Source organism: Marmota flaviventris, chromosome 18, assembly GCF_047511675.1.
Source record: "Marmota flaviventris isolate mMarFla1 chromosome 18, mMarFla1.hap1, whole genome shotgun sequence".
Lineage (NCBI taxonomy): Eukaryota > Metazoa > Chordata > Mammalia > Rodentia > Sciuridae > Marmota > Marmota flaviventris.
The window spans coordinates 8,130,523-8,149,828 of NC_092515.1; the positions used below are offsets into that span (position 1 = coordinate 8,130,523).

Genomic DNA, 19,306 nt, shown 5'->3' on the forward strand with positions numbered 1-19,306 from the left:
ACCCATTGTTCATTCAGTAGCATATTATTTAGTTCCCAGGAGTGGAGCGGATTTTATTTCTTATTTTATTGTTGATTTCTAATTTCATTCCATTATGATATCATAGAATGCAGAATAGTATCTCTACTTTTTATATTTGCTAAGAGTTGCTTTGTGGCATAGTATATAGTCTATTTAAGAGAAGGATCCATGTGCAGCTGAGAAGAATGTGTATTCACTTGTTGAAGGGTGAAATATCCTATAGATGTCAGTTACTTCTAACTATTGATTGTATTATTGAGTTCTATAGTTTCTTTGTTCAGCTTTTGTTCGGAAGATCTATCTAGTGATGAAAGAGGTGTGTTAAATTCACCCAAAATTAATGTGTTGTGGCCTATTTGACTCTTGAACTTGAGAAGAGTTTGTTTGATGAACACAGCTGCTCCATTTTTTGGGGCATATATATTTATAATTGTTAAGTTTTGTTGTTGTATGGTTCCCTTGAGCAGTGTGTAGTGTCCTTCTTTATCCTTTTTGATTGACTTTAGTTTGAAGTCTACTTTATTTGATATGAGGATGGAAACCCCTGCTTACTTCCAAGTCCATGTGAGTGGTATGATTTTTCCCAGCCCTTTACCTTCAGTCTGTGAATGTCTTTTTCTATAAGATGAGTCTCTTGGAGGCAGCAGATTGTTGGGTCTTTTTTATCCAATCTTCTAGTCTATGTCTTTTTATTGGTGAGTTTAGGCCATTAACATTCCAGGATTATTATTGAGACATGATTTGTATTCCCAGCCATTTTTGTTTATTTTTGATATTTAACGTGACTTGTTTCTCTTATGATTAGATTTATTTTTAGTGTAATCCCTCTCTCTGCTGATTTTCATCATTGTTTTTCATTTCTTCTTCTTGGAATAGTTTTCTTAGGATGTTCTGTAGTGCAGGATTTCTAGTTGTAAATTCTTTTAACTTTTGTTTATCATGGAAGGGTTTTATTTCATCATCAAATCTAAAACTTAGTTTTGCTGGATATTAGATTCTTGGTTAGCATCCATTTTCTTTCAGGGCTTGGTATATGTTGTTCTATGATCTCCTGGCTTTGAGGATCTAAGTTGAAAATCTGCTGAGATACGAATTGTCTCCCCTATATGTGATCTGATTCCTCTTGAGGCTTTTAAGATTCTATCCTTATTCTGTATGCTAGGCATTTTCATTATAATGTGCCTTGGTGTAGGTCTGTTGTAATTTTGTATATTTGGTGTTCTGTAAGCCTCTTGTATTTGGTCCAATTCATTCTTCATGTTTGGGAAATTTTCTGGTATTATCTCATTGAAGAGATTGTGCATCTCTTTAGTTTGAAACTCTGAATCTTCCTCTATCCCAATAACTCTTAGGTTTGGTCTTTTGATGCTGTCCCATAATTCTTGGATGTTCTATTCATGGTTTCTAACTTTCTTCACAGTGTGATCAACTTTATTTTTCAGATTGTATACTTTGTCTTCATTATCTGACGTTTTTTCTTTCAAGTGATCTAGTCTGTTGTTATGCTTTTTATTGAGTTTTTTATTTGATTTATTGCATCGTTCATTTCAAGGATTTCTGACTGTTTTTTTTCATGGTCTCTCTCTCTCTCATGAAGTAATCTTTTGCTACCTGTATTTGCTCTCTTATGTCATTGTTGGAGTGACCAATTTTTGCCTGTATTTGCTCATTTAGGTCATTCTTTAATTCACGAATCATTTTAATTATGAGCCTCCTGAACTCCTTGTCTGACATTTCATCAACTCCACTGCCCATGGGTTCTTTATTATAGTGTCCTGGTTTGTTTGGGGCACTTTCCTCCCTTGTTTTTCCATGTTATTTATGTGTCTTCCTTTCTTGCAGTGCGGCTCTGAGATATTACCAGGAATGCTATGTGCCTGGGCCCCACAGAGGCCACTGTGGGGGGATCTGGGCCCCTGGGCTTGACCTCCTTCCGTAGTCTGCTGTCAGAAGGGGTGGTCCTACACCAAAGGCTAGGCTCTAGTGGTGTCTGCCCTGCCCGGAGAGGGGTGAACTGGGCCTACTGAGATCCTGGATCCCACATGAGTGGTTTGAGCAGTCTGGGCTGAATCTTGGCCCCCGCAGTAGTCCACTGGTCAGAAAGGGTGGTCCTGCACCAGAGGCTTGGCTCTGGCGAGTGTCTGCCCCACCAGAAAAGGGGTGGACTTGGCCAACTGTGTGCCTGGGCCCTGCAGAGGCCGGTGTGGGTGGATCTGGCTGAATAAACATATTTTGTGTATATATACCACATTTTTTAACCATTCAGTTGACAGTTGTCAGGTTTATTCTCTTAACTTGGTAATTGTGAATCTCAACGGTATAGACATGGGTGTGCATGAATTTCTATACAGTATGCTGACTGCATTCTCTTGAATAAATGTCAAGGTGTGATAAACCTGGATCACATGGTTGCTCCATTCTTAACCTTTTGAAAAATCTCCATTTCTAAATCCATAGTGGTTGTACTGACTATATTTCCACCAACAGTGCATACATGCTTCTTTCTCCCATGCCTTCAACTACATTTATCATCATTCATCATACTTGACATTCCAACAAGAGCAAGATAAAACCTAATTGTGGTTTTGATTTACATTTCCCTGATTCCTAAGAATATTGAACATTAGTTCATTTTTTTTTTGCTGGCCCACTGTATGTAATCTTTTTGGTAATATCTGTTGAGTTTATTTTCCCATTTATAGATTAGAGTATTTGGGGTTTTGGTGATAATTTTTTTGAGTTCTCTCTACATTCTGTCAGAAGGGTAGCTGGCAAAGACTTTCTCCACATTTATCATTGTCTATCTTCACATACTTGCTTCCATTTCTGTGCAGATCTCTTTTAATTTGATGCCTTTCTATTTGTTATTTTTTATTTCCTAAATTTTAGGAGTCCTATTGAGGAATTCAGTGCCTGCAACTCTATGTTGGAGAGTGGATCCTATGTCTTCTTCTAGCAGTTACAAAGTTTCTGGTTTGATTCTAGGTCTTTCACCCACTTTGTGTTGACTTTTATATAAGATGAATTACAGAGATCTACTTTATCACTTTCTTGTGGAATCTCTCTGGTTGACATGTTTGGAACACCACAACAGTGGGATGAACAGGAAGAACAGATTGTAAACAGTACAATTAGAGCCTCATGTGTCACCAAGAATAACTGCAGACCATTACACAACATGCAGCTGAGGGGCAGTAAGTATAACTGTAGCCAGTGCAGCTCTGACTCCAGAGTCACTCAGAGTTTTCCATTTACAGAGGATTAACTTTATTATCACTAGAAACAAGTCTACTGCAGCAGAGAGCTGGATTCCAGGGTCATCAAGAGATCACTGTAATCCAGTGGATCCTGGGTTTGGCTGTCCCTCAGACATGGCAGTTGTCCAGGACAGGGCATGGACTGAAGTTCAGTACTGAGCACGGACTCTGGTGACACTGTGGGATCCAGCAGAGAGCATGAACGTGGGTCACCACTTGGTGACAAATGTAGGCAGAGGGTGCTTCAGAGGAACTATATGTAAAGATCACCACACTCCTGACAAATGGACTCATTCCAATAAAGTTATCCATTTTACCAAAAGAACTGAACAGACATTTCTCAGAAGAAGAAATACAAATGGCCAACAAATATAAGAAAAAATGTTCAACATCCCTAGCAATTAGGGAAATGCAAATCAAAAATATATTGAGATATCTTCTCACTGCAGTTAGAATGACAATTATCAAGAACACAAATAATAAATGCTGTGGAAAGGGTACACTCATACATTGTGAGTGGAACTGCATATTAGTACCACCACTTTGGAAAGTTGCATGGAGATTCCTCAAAAGACTAATGGAACCCTAAGATTACCCAGCTATTCCACTCCTTGGTATTTATCCATCTCTAATTTCAGAAGATATAGTGGTACAGCCACACCAATGTATATAACAGCATAACTCACAAGAGCCAAGTTTGGAACTAGTACAGGCACCTATCAACAGGTGGACAGATTAAGAAAATGTGGTGTATATATACACAGTGGAGTATTACTAAATCATAACAAAGATTGGAATTATAGCATTTGTCAGTTAATGGATGGAACTAGAGAACATCATGCTCAGTGAAACAAGCCAAAGCCAGAAAGAGAAGAGTTAATGTTTTGGCTCATATGTGGAAGCTAGAGCTGAGTAATGGAAAAATGTATGTGTATGAGCAGGGGCTCTGATATCATAAAGATAGAGGGAAGATCTATAAGGAAAAAAAAGAGACACAGAGACAAGATGCAGAGACAGGAAAGATGGCTGCTTGTCCAAGCAGCCCCATTTATTTATACCAATAGGTTCCATTAGGTCATTAGTGCGATAACTACATTATTGTTTATTGTGTCATTAGGTAGGTTTCAGAGTTAGCAATATTGTGCAGCTTATTCCTCAGTTACACACTATACTTGCAATGTGCAATGTTAGGAGCTTTGTGTAGCTCTCAAGAAAGTCATTGTTTAAAGTTACTGTTAGTGGGCAGGCCCAGGAGCACCAGAGCTTGGTTAAGCATTGTAGTTATCTAGCAAGTGAGTTCCTTTATTCCCAGGAGCTATGTGGCTGGGATCAAGGTCGAGGCTGATAAGATTCTAGCACAGAGCCTCCTGATGTGGGGCATTGCTACCGCAGCTAGGCATCCTGTGTCTTTGCACAGGAGTTTCCCTAGCAGTGAAGTATTTCATGTCTGCACAGAAACTCCCCTAGCCACCAAGCATTTTCCATAGTCATGAAGCTATCAGAGACCTTAATCCTAAATACAGAATCCTTACAAAGATCAGTGGAGTAGAAGAAGTAAAATGCAAGGGTAGGGATGGATGGGAAAGGGAAGAAAATGTAGAATGAAACTGACAAAATTATGCTGTGTGCATGTATAAATACTCCACAGTGGATTCCACCTTAATTCACATCTATAAAGCATAAATTAATTGATATGTAAATAAATAAATAAACAAATAAATACTAGTAGGTGGGGGGGAAGTAAAGGAGAGAAATCAGAGTCACAGGGACTGAAGTGGGGCAAATCACATTTCATACAATATGAATATATGAATATTACCCCAACTATTCCTGTAAAACAATAGTGCACTCTTAAACCATAAGAAAATTAACAAGTTTACTCTGTCATAACTTCCTCATTCATGGGATTGGTGGGATGATGTAATGGATGACATTTATTACCTGTTCAGAAAGCTGCAGAGAAATGTCAGCCTCCCATAATTATGGGACATTGGCACTGTCACTGTGATGGCCATAACTCTCTAGAATTATTTGGCAATACTAAGAATGAAATGAAATTCATGAAACAGTTTCCCCTTTTATAAAAAGTTAGCTCTTTTATCTTTTTTGGGGTATGTATAAATTTATTTTTATTTTAAAAATTGACACATAAAGTTGTACATATTTACAGGTACTCTCTTGTTTCTTTTTTGTATATATTAGTTCCTTGTTCACAGTGTTACTTCTCCCCAGAGCACATATATCCCCCTGAATATTTTCCTGATTCAATTCCTCTTTTCTTTCACCCAGAATAGTACTCATGCACTAATTTTTGGTGATTCTCCCCAAAATGCACACAACAGTCTGTGGATATGTCAGATTTATACTCAGTGACAACAGCTACTAATTTAATACACATGTGCTCTGTCTATTAATACAATCAAGAATTAACAGGAAATGTGGAAAGTGTTGTTGCTCCTGATTATCAAATATTCTAGATGTAACACCATTGCCTATAATGCCTTTAATGTGGGGTTTACATCATTCATTAGATAGTTTTAATTTTAGCTGACAGAAGCCCATGGGGAACTGATAAGAATGTAGGTGTTTCTTTAAGCATTCCTGGAATCATTAGATTGCTATTTATGGGCCCCCCTGAGTGGGCACGTTGATTGAACATGGGAAGATTTTGACTCCCAGAATCCACTGAAAACTGAAAGTGCTAGACCAAGAATAAAACAGAGCTTTGATATACTTTTGATGTGGTAGATATGAAAATTCTCTTATCTCAGTCTCTAAATCCTGAATCTTGAAACCCATTCCCACATGTTAATCAGAAGGTAAGGGAGGACAGGACCCTGGAGTTCAGATAGAGCCCACCCCAATATCTGCTGACTCCAAAACAGGTTCTTATCCTTTAGACCCAAAGGGTTTTCAGTCCATGGTTCCTCAATGTCCCTCCAGGCTACTATTTGAACACTGTATCTATTGGTCTCATGTAAACTCCTCTTTTGAAAATTGCTCAAAATGCAAATAAAAATAAAATTATGGATTTCTTTAGGTCCCATGGATTCATCAGTGGCTTTTTTTTTTTTTTTTGCAGCATGTGCTGAGGAGTCCTGCTGTGAACTGTTGCTCAGATCCTGATCTTCATGTTTTATGAATGAGTCCAAAATTGCTGAATACAATGAAACTTTGGACCACCAGTCACAATTTGTTTTTAAAACCAGTTAATTTGATAACTCAAAAAAGTTAATAATTTATTTGACTTTACTTCAAAGTCCAGTCTCCCAGTACCTCCCCCAACATCCAATGGTGGCTACAGCTTGAACCCCTGCACCTCGCACGGAGAGCTCATCACCATGACAGATGGCTACTTGTGGTTTGAAGGGTTACCTTTCCCTGTAGTTGGTTACAGCTATGAAGTTTTGAAAGAAGCATGTGCTCAGTTTGTGATAAAGGATGAAGACACAGTATTGGTGACCTACCCCAAATCAGGTAAGGAAACAGGACAGGGACCATCAATGGGAAAGGTAATGGCTGCGTTCTTCGCTTACTCAGCAGAGGGGTGGCATGTGCTGTACCTGCCAGCGAGCCCTGCTTGGGGAGGAAGGGTAGTGCCCCAGGCCACTTCAATTCAGACTAGTGCAGAGTGGTGTAATGCTGAGCAAGGATCATCTAAGTTATTAGAGGGAGATATGGGAGTGAATCCTAAGCAGATTGAGGCATTTGTGTGTGGTTGCCTGGCAGAAGTGGGTGGAAAAGCGTGACCCATGAACATCTAATAGCAAAATAGTAGCTAAATAGAGATAAAAAAGACTGAAATCGAGGTCATGAGGTGAAGAGGGATAATTTAGAGTAGGATAAGAAGCATGGGTGATGGCTGGAAATCAGAAATGAGCCTGGAAATTTCAAGGGACTATGAGGACTATAGGAGAAGGGACAGGAGCATTGCAGGGGTGAGGATTGAGGCCAATGTCATTGGAAGAGGCATGGGGCTGAAGAGTCAAGGGGAATTTCATGGGGTCTCTCTCTCATCCAGCAAGGAGGTCCATGGAACAGGGTAGAGAAGAGTGTGGTTGCAGAGTCAATAATCAGAACCTCTGGAGACCAAGCAGGAAGCAGGTCTGATTTTATTGCGCAGTTACCAAGTATATATATTCAGGCAGTAGCTAAGCAGATTACAGGCAGCCACCAATGCAATGTCTGCTAACTGCCCTTGCAGCAACCAATTGAGGAGTGGACTGTGGAGCAAGCACAGGGACTGCAACACATGGCCTCATGCCCAGGGCTGTGCCTACAGGGTAAGCAGCCTGCCACTCACACACCCAGCACGGGGGAGTGGCCTGCCACTCAGATGCGCAATGCAATTTCCGCTAACTGACCTTGCAGCAACCAATCGAGGAGTCAGCCATGGAGCAAGCACAGGGACTACAACACATGGCCTCACGCCCAGGGCTGTGCCTACAGAGCAAGAGGCCTGACGCTCACATGCCAAACAGAAGGGGAGTGGCCTGCCACTCAGACACCCTTAATGTATGCCGTGTGTGCAGTACTCCATGCACTTGCCCCACAGGGAGTGATAACATATTAAAAGGATACCAGCAAAGAGCCAAGAGGAGGAAGCAAGCTAAAATCCATTCATAGATGAATGCATAAACAAAATGTGACATGTTGACACAATGTAATATGATTCAGCCTTAAGAAGGAAGAATAGTCTGACACCTTCTACACATAGATTAATATTGAGGGCATCAAGCTAAATGCAATAAGTTGAACACAAAAGGACAAATACTATATTATTCCATTGGTGCAAAATATCTAGTATAGTGAAGTTCATATAAACAGAAATTCCAATGGTGAGTTCCAAGAACCGAGTGATGGAATAAGTAGGGATATGTAGTTAATAAGCAGAGAGTTCCAGTTTTTCAAGAAGAAATGATTCTTGACATTGGCTGAGCAACAATAAGAATGTGCTTAATGCTGCTTAGCATACTTGAGTGCATGCTTTAAATGGGTATAATGGTAAAGTGTATGTTAGGTATTTTATCATAATTTTTTGTTCACAAGTCATGTTGAAATGAGTGACCATCACTTTTTCCTTCCTTATCTAGGAAGTCACTGGGTGATTGAAATTCTCTGCCTGATTCACTCCAAAGGGGACACCAAGTGGATTCAGTCTGTGCCAATCTGGGAACGATCACCCTGGTTAGAGTCATAGGGGTTCTAAATTGTTAAAGGAGAGAGAGGGCCCAAGACTCCTAGCCTCTCACCTCCCCTTCCATCTCTTCCCTACATCTTTGTTCACGTCCAAGGCCAAGGTCAGTTCCTAAAGTTTTATCAATGTTTTTGCCCTTCCATGTGCCCAGATAATTCCTGTATCTTTCTGGGTGTCTACTCATTGGGTAGGTTGGGTGAGACCCGAGGTTATTAGACATTAGGTGAGGTAATGTGGCCACAACTCAGACCACGCTTGAGTACAAGGATGTGGACCATTCCACAAATTAGCCTACCCTGAATTCAGGGTAAAGTGACTGGCTAATGTCGGAAATTTAGAAAACCACTTCTTATGTTCAACCTGAATTTATAACTGCATTTACTCTAGAGTTTCCCATCTTGGAAGCTCTTGTATATGTTTACCCATATTAATTCAATAAAACCCCCCTGCCAGGTAGGTGGAAGCACCCAATCAGTGTTGCCCATATAGGGAGGAGAGTGCGCATACATTGATAACTGCATAAATCCAGGGGACTGCTCAGGGGTTGTGGCCAGCTGTCTAACCACAGCAGCCCACTGCACATCACTGTGTGTGCTCTGTGATCAGCAGCCACTCCAGCCTCCCCATGGCTGATGGATGATCAGCACAGACAGTGGATATCCAAGATCTAACATGCCAAAGACTAAATTTAGAAACATCCTTTCTTAAGCTGTGTGTTGACTTCTGAATGTTTCATGTTTTTATTTTAAAAACACAAGGAAACCTAGATAATATTCTCCTGCCTTGGAAATGTAATAAAGTTCCAGATGGTGAGGTTGTCCAAATAGACCTATTTCCATGTCTTCTGTTGGGTTTATTAACCTCAGCTTGAGTAAACTCGGGCCTAAGGTGATACGAGACCTCTAGTAACAACATGAAGAGAGTCAGTGCAAATACAAAGTCAAATTCTGATGTTCCAGTACCAAGTGGTGCCTGTGTGTGTGTGTGTGTGCGTGTGTGTGTGTGTGTGATCTCTAATCTTAAACACCAGCCTCTTATGCACCTAAGTACACAGTTGGGCAACTATCATCCGGACCAGACATTTCTACCATCCAGAAAGTCTTCCAGGCCCCTTCTACCAAACAGGGTCCACCCCCTGAGGGAAACACTCCCTGTACTTTAACTACAGATTACTTTTGCTTATTCTTGAATTTTGCACAAATATATTCCTGGTATATGAATGTAATATCGGTGAGATTCCTATAGGGTCTTGACTGTGTGAATGACTGTGTATTGTCATAAATCTGAATATACTATAATTTATTAATCCATTCTGCTGTTGATGATTATGGGAAAGCATACACATACCTCACCACTTACCATTTAAAGCTATCCAGTAGCTTCCCATGTTAAGTAGACTAATATCCCAGAATGAAGAGAAAAGCTATTCTTCTTCTATTCCTAGCACATGAATATAGAAAAAGGAATGTTAAAGTATTTGATTAATGAATGCTATAACTAATTCATGAAAGGAACCCACTGATTTTTTTAAAGAGAGAGAGAGAGAATTTTTTAATATTTATTTTTTGGTTTTCGGCGGACACAACATCTTTGTTTGTATGTGGTGCTGAGGATCGAACCCGGGCTGCATGCATGCCACTCGAGCGCGCTACCGCTTGAGCCACATCCCCAGCCCACCCATTGATTTTTAATCAAGACTAAGTAAGAACTGCCTGGGTGAAGATTAATATCAAGGTGGGAAATGACTGATTCAGACTAATTTTTCTTTCTCTCATTTTTCCTTAATTTAAGGTGATATATATCATGAGAAATCCCAAAGATGTTCTTGTGTCAGGTTATTATTTTTGGACTATGACACATGTTTCTACGAAACCAGAGTCACTGGAACAGTATTTTCAGTGGTTCATGGAAGGAAACAGTGAGTGTTCTGTGACATATAATTCTGCTTCCTCTACTCTACTGTTCTTTCTCCTAATTTTGTGGTAACCCTATTTTATTCTTTTTCCACATATGAGAGAAAACAGACAACCCATGACTCTGTGAGTCTGGCTTCTTTCAATTAACATTCTGATCTCCAGTTCCACCCATTTTCCTGCAAATGGCATAATTTAGCTCTTCTTTATGACTGAGTAAAATCTATCATGTACATGGACCTCATGTTCTTTATCCATTCATCAGTCAGGGGACACCTAGGCTGGTTCCCTAACTTAGCTGCTGTGGGTTGAACTGGCATCAACATAGGTGTGCTGTACTGCTATAGTGTGCAGACTTTCATTCTTTTGGATAAATACCAAGGAGTTCTATGACTGGGTCATATGGTGGTTCCATTCCTACTCTTTTGAGGAAACTCCACACTGATTTCCATGATGGTTGTTCTAATTTCCAATCCCAAGACTGTGTAAGTGTTCCTTTTCATTCACATTCCCACCAGCACTTATTAGTATTTGTGTTCTTGATGATTGCCATTCTAACTGGAGTGAGATGCAATCTCATGCAGCTTGGATTTGCTTTTCTCTCATTGTTAAAGATGTTGAAATTTTTGTCATTCTAATTATTGGCCATTGTATTCCTCCATTTGTGAAATGATTATTCAGTTATTCATCTATTGATTGGGTTATTTGGTTTGGGGTGTTGTGATTTTTTGAGTTCTTTATAGATGCTGGATGTTAATCTCTGTCAAAGAGGCAGAAATTTTCTCCCAACCTGTAGGCCACCTCTTCTTTGCTGGGTGGAAGCTTTTTAACTTGATGTCATCCCATTCATCAATTCTTGGTTTCCTTTCCTGAACACTAGGAGTCTTAAAGGAAGTCACGCCTGCACCTATATGCTGGAGTGTAGGCTCCATATCTTCTACAATAGTTACAGTGTTTATGGTCTAATTTCTATAAATTTCAGCCCACTTTGACTTGACTTTTGTGCAGGATTTAGCTTCATCTTCCACATGTAGATATTCAGTTTTCCAAGCCCCATTTATTAAACAGGCTGTGTTTTCCCCAATATTTACTTTTGGTGTCTTTGTTAAGGATCAAATGACTCTGTCCTTAAGTATTTGCCTCTGTGTCTTCTATTGTATTCAATTGATCTATGTGTCTGTTTTGATATTAGTGCCTTTTGGATACTGTACCCCTGTAGCGTGATCTGATAGTGGGAAATGGGATGACTTCAGCATTATTCCTGTTACTATTCGGCATTGGGAACACACCGGGGCTTTCAGGTGCCAGTTAAGTGCCACATCCCCAGCACTTCATCATTGCTCAGAATGACTTTGGCTAAGCTTAGTCTTTTATTTATCATTCAAATTTGAGAACTGTTTCTTATATTTTTTTTGAAGAACATCATTGGAATATGATGGAGATTACACTGAGTCTGTAGATTTTTTGGTAATGTGGCCACTCTGGTTCTGCCTATATAAGAACATGGAAGGGCTTTTTATGTGACACTGTCTTCAAGTTTTTTCTTCAGTGTTCTATGGTTTCCATTGTAAGAGGTCTTTCACCTCTTTGGAGAGATTATTCCTAGGATTTTGTGGTTGTTGTTTGTATTTGTTTGTGTGTGTGTTACCCATGATGTAATCCACTGAGCCACATCCCTAACCCTTTGTTTTTATATTTTATTTAAAGACAGAGTTTCACTGAGTTACACAGGGACTCATTACATTGTTGAGACTACCTTTTGAACTCACAATCCTCCTGCCTCAGCCTCACAAGCTGCTGGGATTACAGGAGTGCACCACCACATCCAGCTACCTAGGTTCATTTTGAGGCCCTTCTGAATGGAATTGTGGTCCTGATTTCTTCCTCAGTAGGTTCATCATTGTTACAAACAAAAGTTCTGAATTTTTGTATATGAATGTTGCATCCTGCAACTTTGTTGAATTTTGTTATCAGTTCTAGAACTGTTTTTGTAGAGAACTTTTTGGGTCTTCAAAGCATAACATCATATCATTTGCAAACACTGATAATTTGGCTTCTTTCTTTTCTACCTATGAATATTTGATTTCCCTTCTCTTGCCTAACTTATCTGGCCTGAGTTTCAAGAACTCCATTGAATGGGAGTGGTGTGAGTGGACATCCTTGCCTTGTATTTGATTTTAATAGAAATGCTTCCAGTTTTTTTTCCAATTTAGTATGATATTGGCTTTGGGTTTGTCACATATAGCCTTTATTATGCTCAGTCAAGTTCCTCTGTCAAAGCAAATTTTATTGATATGGGGAAATACATTTATAGATTTGCATATGTTACCCAACTTTACATCCCTGGAATGAAATCAACATGTTGTGATGTATAATCTTAAAGTGTGAACACAATGTGTCGTGTTATAATCTTCATGTAGAATATGATTTGCTGATATTTAATACATCTTTTTGTGTCTGTGTTCATGTTGTTTTCTTACTCGATGTGTCTTTGTCTGGGTTGGGTAACAGTATGATATGGTTTCATAGAATGAATTCAGGAATGGTCCCTCTCTCTATTTCACTACCTAGTTTGAGGAGGATTGTTCGATTGTACATGAATCCAGCTGTCAGGGAGTGAAGAGTGACAGGGACAGCCCAGCCCCTGGTAGTATGTAACCTGCACCCCCTGTGCCTGCCCCGCAGTGCCCTATGGATCATGGTTCGGGCACATTCGTGGCTGGAGGTCCATGAGAGACAGGGAGAACGTCCTGATGCTGAGTTATGAAGAGCTGCAGAAGGTGAGCCCCCTCTCATAGTCAGTGCCTGTCAGCTCCACACCATCCTTCTCCCTCCGACATCCCAGGTCCTCATCGTCTCCACTCCACCAAGAGGCCGTCAAAGTGCAGCCTCTTGGAGGTCACCAAAAATATATGAAAGCTTGGTCTCCATTGCTGTGCTTCTGCTTCACCATCCCCAAGCTTTCTTCATGTCTTCCAGTTTATTGCATTTGACAATTCTATAGAACCCTTCTACACACAAAAGCTGAGGGCCACGGCTTATGCTATCACCTGGGGCTGCCAAGGTTTCTGCATTCAGGACTTATGATGGTCACCAAACCTAGTCATCAGAAGAGACTGGGCAGAAAGCATTAAATCCCAGAGTTGTGTTCTCCTCTCTGGCTTCTCCCCTTGACTGATGAGGTGAGGTGAATGTGAGAAGTCACAACTGCGTAGCTATTGTGGGGGGTCAGGGGCTGGAGTAACAAGAAAGGCCTGCAGATGGTACTCAGCCCTGGTGGGTGGGTACAGGGTACAGCTGGGTAACGCAATGACTTCCGATGATCTGTAGCACAGTGTGGTGACTGTGGAGAACAGTAATCAATCATACATTTCAAAACAGCAAATGGAGAGGGTTTTGAATGTTCCAAACTAAGTAAATAATGTCTACCTGAGTTTATAGATATGCCACTTATACTGATTGGATTGTTACACATTAAATAGGTACTTATTCTAACTTTATTTTTCTGCTAGAGCAGAAAAATGTCACATAAACTGCACAAAAATGCCCAGTGCTCTGTGTGAGTTTAATAGGTCCATATGTAACTGAAAGCTTTAACATTTCTAGAAGCTTTTTCAGAAGTGGTAAAAAATGAAAAACAAAAAAAAAAAAGTAGAAGAGTGAACAGACCTTTAGAAAACACTTAGCCTCTGAGTGTGTCTTGGGGACAGAGAAGGTGCCACAGGCTCAGGCATCTGCTTCGCCTGGAGAAAGGACCCTGCTCACCTTCCTGCAGCTGATTCCTGTTCTGCTGGGTTCTCAGCATGAAGTCATTTCTCACCAAGGGCCTTGATGCCACCTTCAGCCACGCCAGCAGCAAGCTCCCACATGTCCCTGTAATTTTCCTCTCAAATCACTCAACACTCTTTGTAAATTATTGACACAGTTGTGTGTCTTTTTTATATAATGCCTGAGGCTCATGGGGAAAAAAAAAACTAATAAAAAGCACTATCATCCTAAGAGGAAGGTCTAGGATTTCAAGCAAATTGTTTCTTCTTATGAAGACCTATTTCCTTGGTGTGATCTTCCAGGAATATACATCAATAATCCTGGGGTCAAGTTTAAGGAGATATTTTAAAGCCCTATGTGTTATCCAAGTGTCAGTTAAGAAACATAGTATCATTGGGTGTAAGGATTAATCTTTGGGAGATTTATCTCCTTGCCTTATCTTGAAATCCCAACGCCTGCCTTTGGGGTGTCCTAAACTCAACCTCTCTAGGAAATGCACCCCAATCTTCACGTCACACACACACTTCACACCCCTCTTCTTGGCCCCTTTCTCTTTCTCCCTCCATCCGGCATCCATTTCAGTCTTTTCTTATTTTGATATCACTCCACTCCTCTTTCTCCCCCACACCCCTCCTAACACTTCTGTTCCAATTTCCCATGTCTGCTTTCTTTCCCTTAAGAGCGTCACTCTTGATTGTTCACATTGTAGGACCCAAGAAGCACCATAGAGAGGATCTGTCAGTTCCTGGGAAAGAAGCTAAATCCAGAAGAACTGGACTCAGTCCTCAAGAACAGCTCCTTCCAAGTCATGAAGGAAAACAAGATGTGCAATCTTGAAATGTTGCTTGAAGAATTCTCTTCTAAGCATTTTGAAATTACAAGAAAAGGTAACTTCTCTGTTTTCAGAATGTATGGAAACACGTGGAAGGCCTTCTATGTTTACCACCCTACACCCAGAGTGAAGGTATTTGAACACATCAACTTGAAATGATTCATAGCCCAGAAAGCTTTGCATGTGCCTTTTATGGCAAAAAAAAAAAAAAAATGTTTTCATGGTCCTGGGATGGACTGTAGGCACTTGAAGAAAGTTGATTCAGTCTTGGAGAGAAGGGTTATTTTGAAGATGGTTGTTTTGGGGCTACTCCACTGGTGACTTAACATAGAGAACTGCCCTAAATAAAGAGATCTACAAAGACCAACCAGCAGAAAGTAAGGAGTGGGTCATTTGCTATGAGATAGGGTAAGGCCTCCTTACTGCGCAGACTGATGAATCATATCTACACCCTTGGATTCAAGTCTATTGAAAATGTCTACTGCAAATACTCACAGAACCTACTTTTCTAAAATTTCTCCAGTTCACAGGTATCTGTAATGATAAATTATGGAATAAATACACTACATGCTTCGAAAGATATTTAAGAGGTCAGGATTTCTGCCACACAGTGAACTTGGAGCACAGACAGAGAAAATAGAGCACTGGGCTGGGGATGGGACTCAGTGGAAGAGCCCAGGCCTAGCAGAAGAAATCAGTAAACATTGTGCCACTAATGAAAATAGGGTACGAATAAGTGGTTATGGGATAACAATTACATATTACACATGCTGCTACTTTATATTCATTTGAGTGTATTGTTTACATGCATATAATAGTTTAGAGATTGTTATGAATTTTATTAATGAATGAAATTGGTCTCAAAAGTGAAAACTAATTTATATGACACATAAAATAATGCTATAATCAAATGAATAAAGTGTTTGACTTATGCCCATATCTTTAGCTTTCATTCCACCACAACCACTTTCCCACAGCGTAACCCTGCCAGTGCATTTTTAAAAAATTCTTCTCTGGAAAACAGGCTATTATGCTAGTATATTACTCACTCTTTACTTATCCTTTCAAACATTATTTACTGAACTTATATGTCATCATGTCATTACTTTAAGCACTAATTCTTAGGAAATTTGTAAAAATGATTCCATGCCCTAATATGTTAGAAGTGCATACCTTATGCACATTCAAAAAGGAAGTACACAGAACGTATCAGGTTTGATCATTGCTATGAATGAGGATGGAGATGTACGGTTCTGAGCTGAGAGCCCACTGAGTCACTGCATTGGAGTAAACATTTGAGTGAGGCCAGTGGACAGAGGTGAAGGTGTCTGCTAGGACAGCACTCTGGGGTCAGGAGCAGGAAAGGTAAACACCCTGAGGAGGGGGCAGCCTGGCAAGTCTGAAGCTGAATCAGAAGACTGTGTCATGGAGCCGAGAGAGCAAATGGGCAGTCCCAGGGATGGAGTCCCAACCAACAAGGACCCTTCACCTAGAGCCTCAAAGCACCAGGGAACTTGGCTGAAGGCGAGTGGACGTCCTGGGAGACTCTGAGCCACAAGGGACTGGAGCCACTGGATCTGGCAATGGACCCACATGGTGCCAAATGCAGAAGAACTTCTCACAGAGAATGGCCAAAAGCAGAGGGACTAGTTGTGATCTGGTCTGATAAGTTAGGTCAGAAATTTTGATAGCTTGGGCAAGGTTCTGAAACAAGAAGTGGTCAGTTAGTTATAGTGCAGGTGTTCTTATTTGATAGACAGCATCACTGCCTAGGGATTCTGTGCAGGATGGTTTGGGAGAGAAGGGAAGTCAGGACACACTTTCCAGGCAGGTAGATGAAAAGGGTCTGACTTATGTTCATAACTTTAGTTTCCATTTGACCCCCACCACTTTCCCACAGGGTCATCCTGCCAGGGCATTTTGTAAAACCTTTTCTGTAAAACAGGGTATTGTGCTAGTATATTACTCATTCTTTATTAATTCTTTCAACAATTATTTATTAAAACATATACTATGTCATTCCTTGAAGGGTTAAATCATGCAGTTTATAAAATTTTTTGATGTCCTAATATTTGAGACATGCATTCCATATGGACATTCAAAAAGGAAATACATAGAACATATCATTTTGGTCATTGCTGTGAAGTCAGCAAGGATGGATTTGTATGGTTAGAACTGAGAGCCCCACTGAGTCACTGCACTGGAGTCAACAGTTGAATTAGGCTAACGGACATGACATCATGTGTCTGCTAGGACAGCACTCTGGGTCAGGAGCAGGAAAGGTAAACACCCTGAGTAGGGGGCAGCCTGGCAAGCTTGAGGCTGAATCCGAAGACTGTGCCATGGAGCCGAGAGAGCCAATGGGCAGTCCCAGGATGGAGTCTGAATCAACAAGGACCCTACACCTAGAGCCTCAACATCACCAGGGAACTTGGCTGAAGGAGACTGGAAGTCCTGGGGGATTCTGAGCCAGAAGTGACTGGAGCCACTGGCTCTGCCAATGGATCCACATGGTGCCATGTGCAGAAGAACTTCTCACAGAGAAAAGTTAACACTCAAAGATGAGTTGTGACCTGCTCTGATCATCTAGGTCAGAAATTTTGTTGTCTTGCATCAAAGTGCTCAAACCCAAGTGGTCAGAATTAGTTATAGTCCAGATCTTCTGATTTACACCCAGCCTCACTGTGTATGGATTCTGAACAGCTTTATTTGAAAAGGGAGGAAAGTCGGGACACACTTTCCAGGCAGATAGAAGTGGAAATGGGTGTGGTGTCCAGGCAGGAGAAGGCCTCACCAATGACCCAGGGGTCACTCTGCTGTCTTGACAGAGCCAGGAGGAGGTCTCCGTCTTAAGACCTCTCCCTAGATCTGATCTGCGTCTACTTCATCTTTTCCAGGCATCTGTGGGGACTGGAAGAATCACCTCACAGTGGCCCAAGCTGAAGCCTTTGATAAAGTTTACCAGGAGAAGATGGCGGGTTTCCCCAAAGAGCTGCTCCCATGGGAGTAATGTCCAAAAATTCTGGATCTTTTATGGATACTGACATTGTTTCCTGTCCTGAGATATGTACATAACAGAGGGATTCTTAGCATTAAAACTATTTCTACAGGAAAGTGGAAGGGAAGGAAAGAATAACATAAAGAACCAATGAAATAAACATTAACAGATGAGCAAAGGAAATCTAGTCACACAGAGGAAGGCAAATGGGAGGGGGAAGGAGAATGGGAGGAGGGAGGGGGAACAGCAGGGAAAAGGGCATCATGAACTGAAATCAGTTTCCGTGCATGGATGAGTTTTTCTGTATGAACTTAACTCCTATGTATAATTACAAATATCTGAAAAAAAAGACTTCGTGGGTCATGGTGGCATATGCTTGTACTTCCAGTGGCTCAGGAGGATGAAGCAGGAGGATCCCGACTTCAAAGACAGCCTCAGCAACTGAGCAAGACACTTTGCAACTCAGCGAGATCATATCTCTAAATAAAATATTTAAAAGGACTGGGGATATGGCTAAGTGGCTAAATACCCCTGGGTTAAAATCTCAACACCAAAATAATATTAATAATAATTATAAAAGAAATTTTCTTCATTTTGAAGCCTTCAATTATCCCTTTTGTGTCTCTGAACACTTGCTTCTGAAAAATGACTGGTATTTCCCTATTCACTTCATCACATTCTTTTAAAAAGTCTTTTTAATATTTTAAACACATAGAAGCCTACAAAAATAACATGATTATCATCCACAATTATGTCTCATTTTTAAAACAAGAAATAAAATGTAGAAGCAGTTAAGATTCTTTTTTCTATTACATATCTCTCCAGAATTTATTATGATGATGATCTGGTGGAGTATAATTTTCAACATAGTTTTTGTTTTCATTTGCAGTGGTGTTTATAGCATAATTAATAAGTGGTATGTATGGAAATTTTAAAACTTATATAAATGCTGAGTGGTAAGATATATTTATAGACTCTTATTTCTCCTCAGCATTTGAAATAGAGTTTTATCTGAGCTGACATGTATAGAGGAGTTCAGGATTGAGTTGAGACATGGGACACAGTTTATTTATTTATTTATTTTTTATTGGTTGTTCAAAACATTACAAAGATTGCAAAATCACATCGGTTACACATCCACATTTATACATGATGCCATATTAGTAACTGATTGTATTCTGCTACCTTTCCTATCCTCTACTATCCCCCCTCCCCTCCCCTCCCATATTCTCTCTCTACCCCATCTACTGTAATTCATTTCTCTCCTTGTTTTTTTCCCATTATACTCACAACCTCTTATATGTAATTTTGTATAACAAT

At 40.3% G+C, this 19,306-nt stretch overlaps 1 pseudogene; it reads left to right on the top strand.

Moving 5' to 3' along the window:
• The first annotated feature begins 6,368 nt into the window (after positions 1 to 6,368).
• Positions 6,369 to 17,998, top strand: LOC114080043 (sulfotransferase 2A1-like; annotated as a pseudogene).
• Positions 17,999 to 19,306: the final 1,308 nt, after the last annotated feature.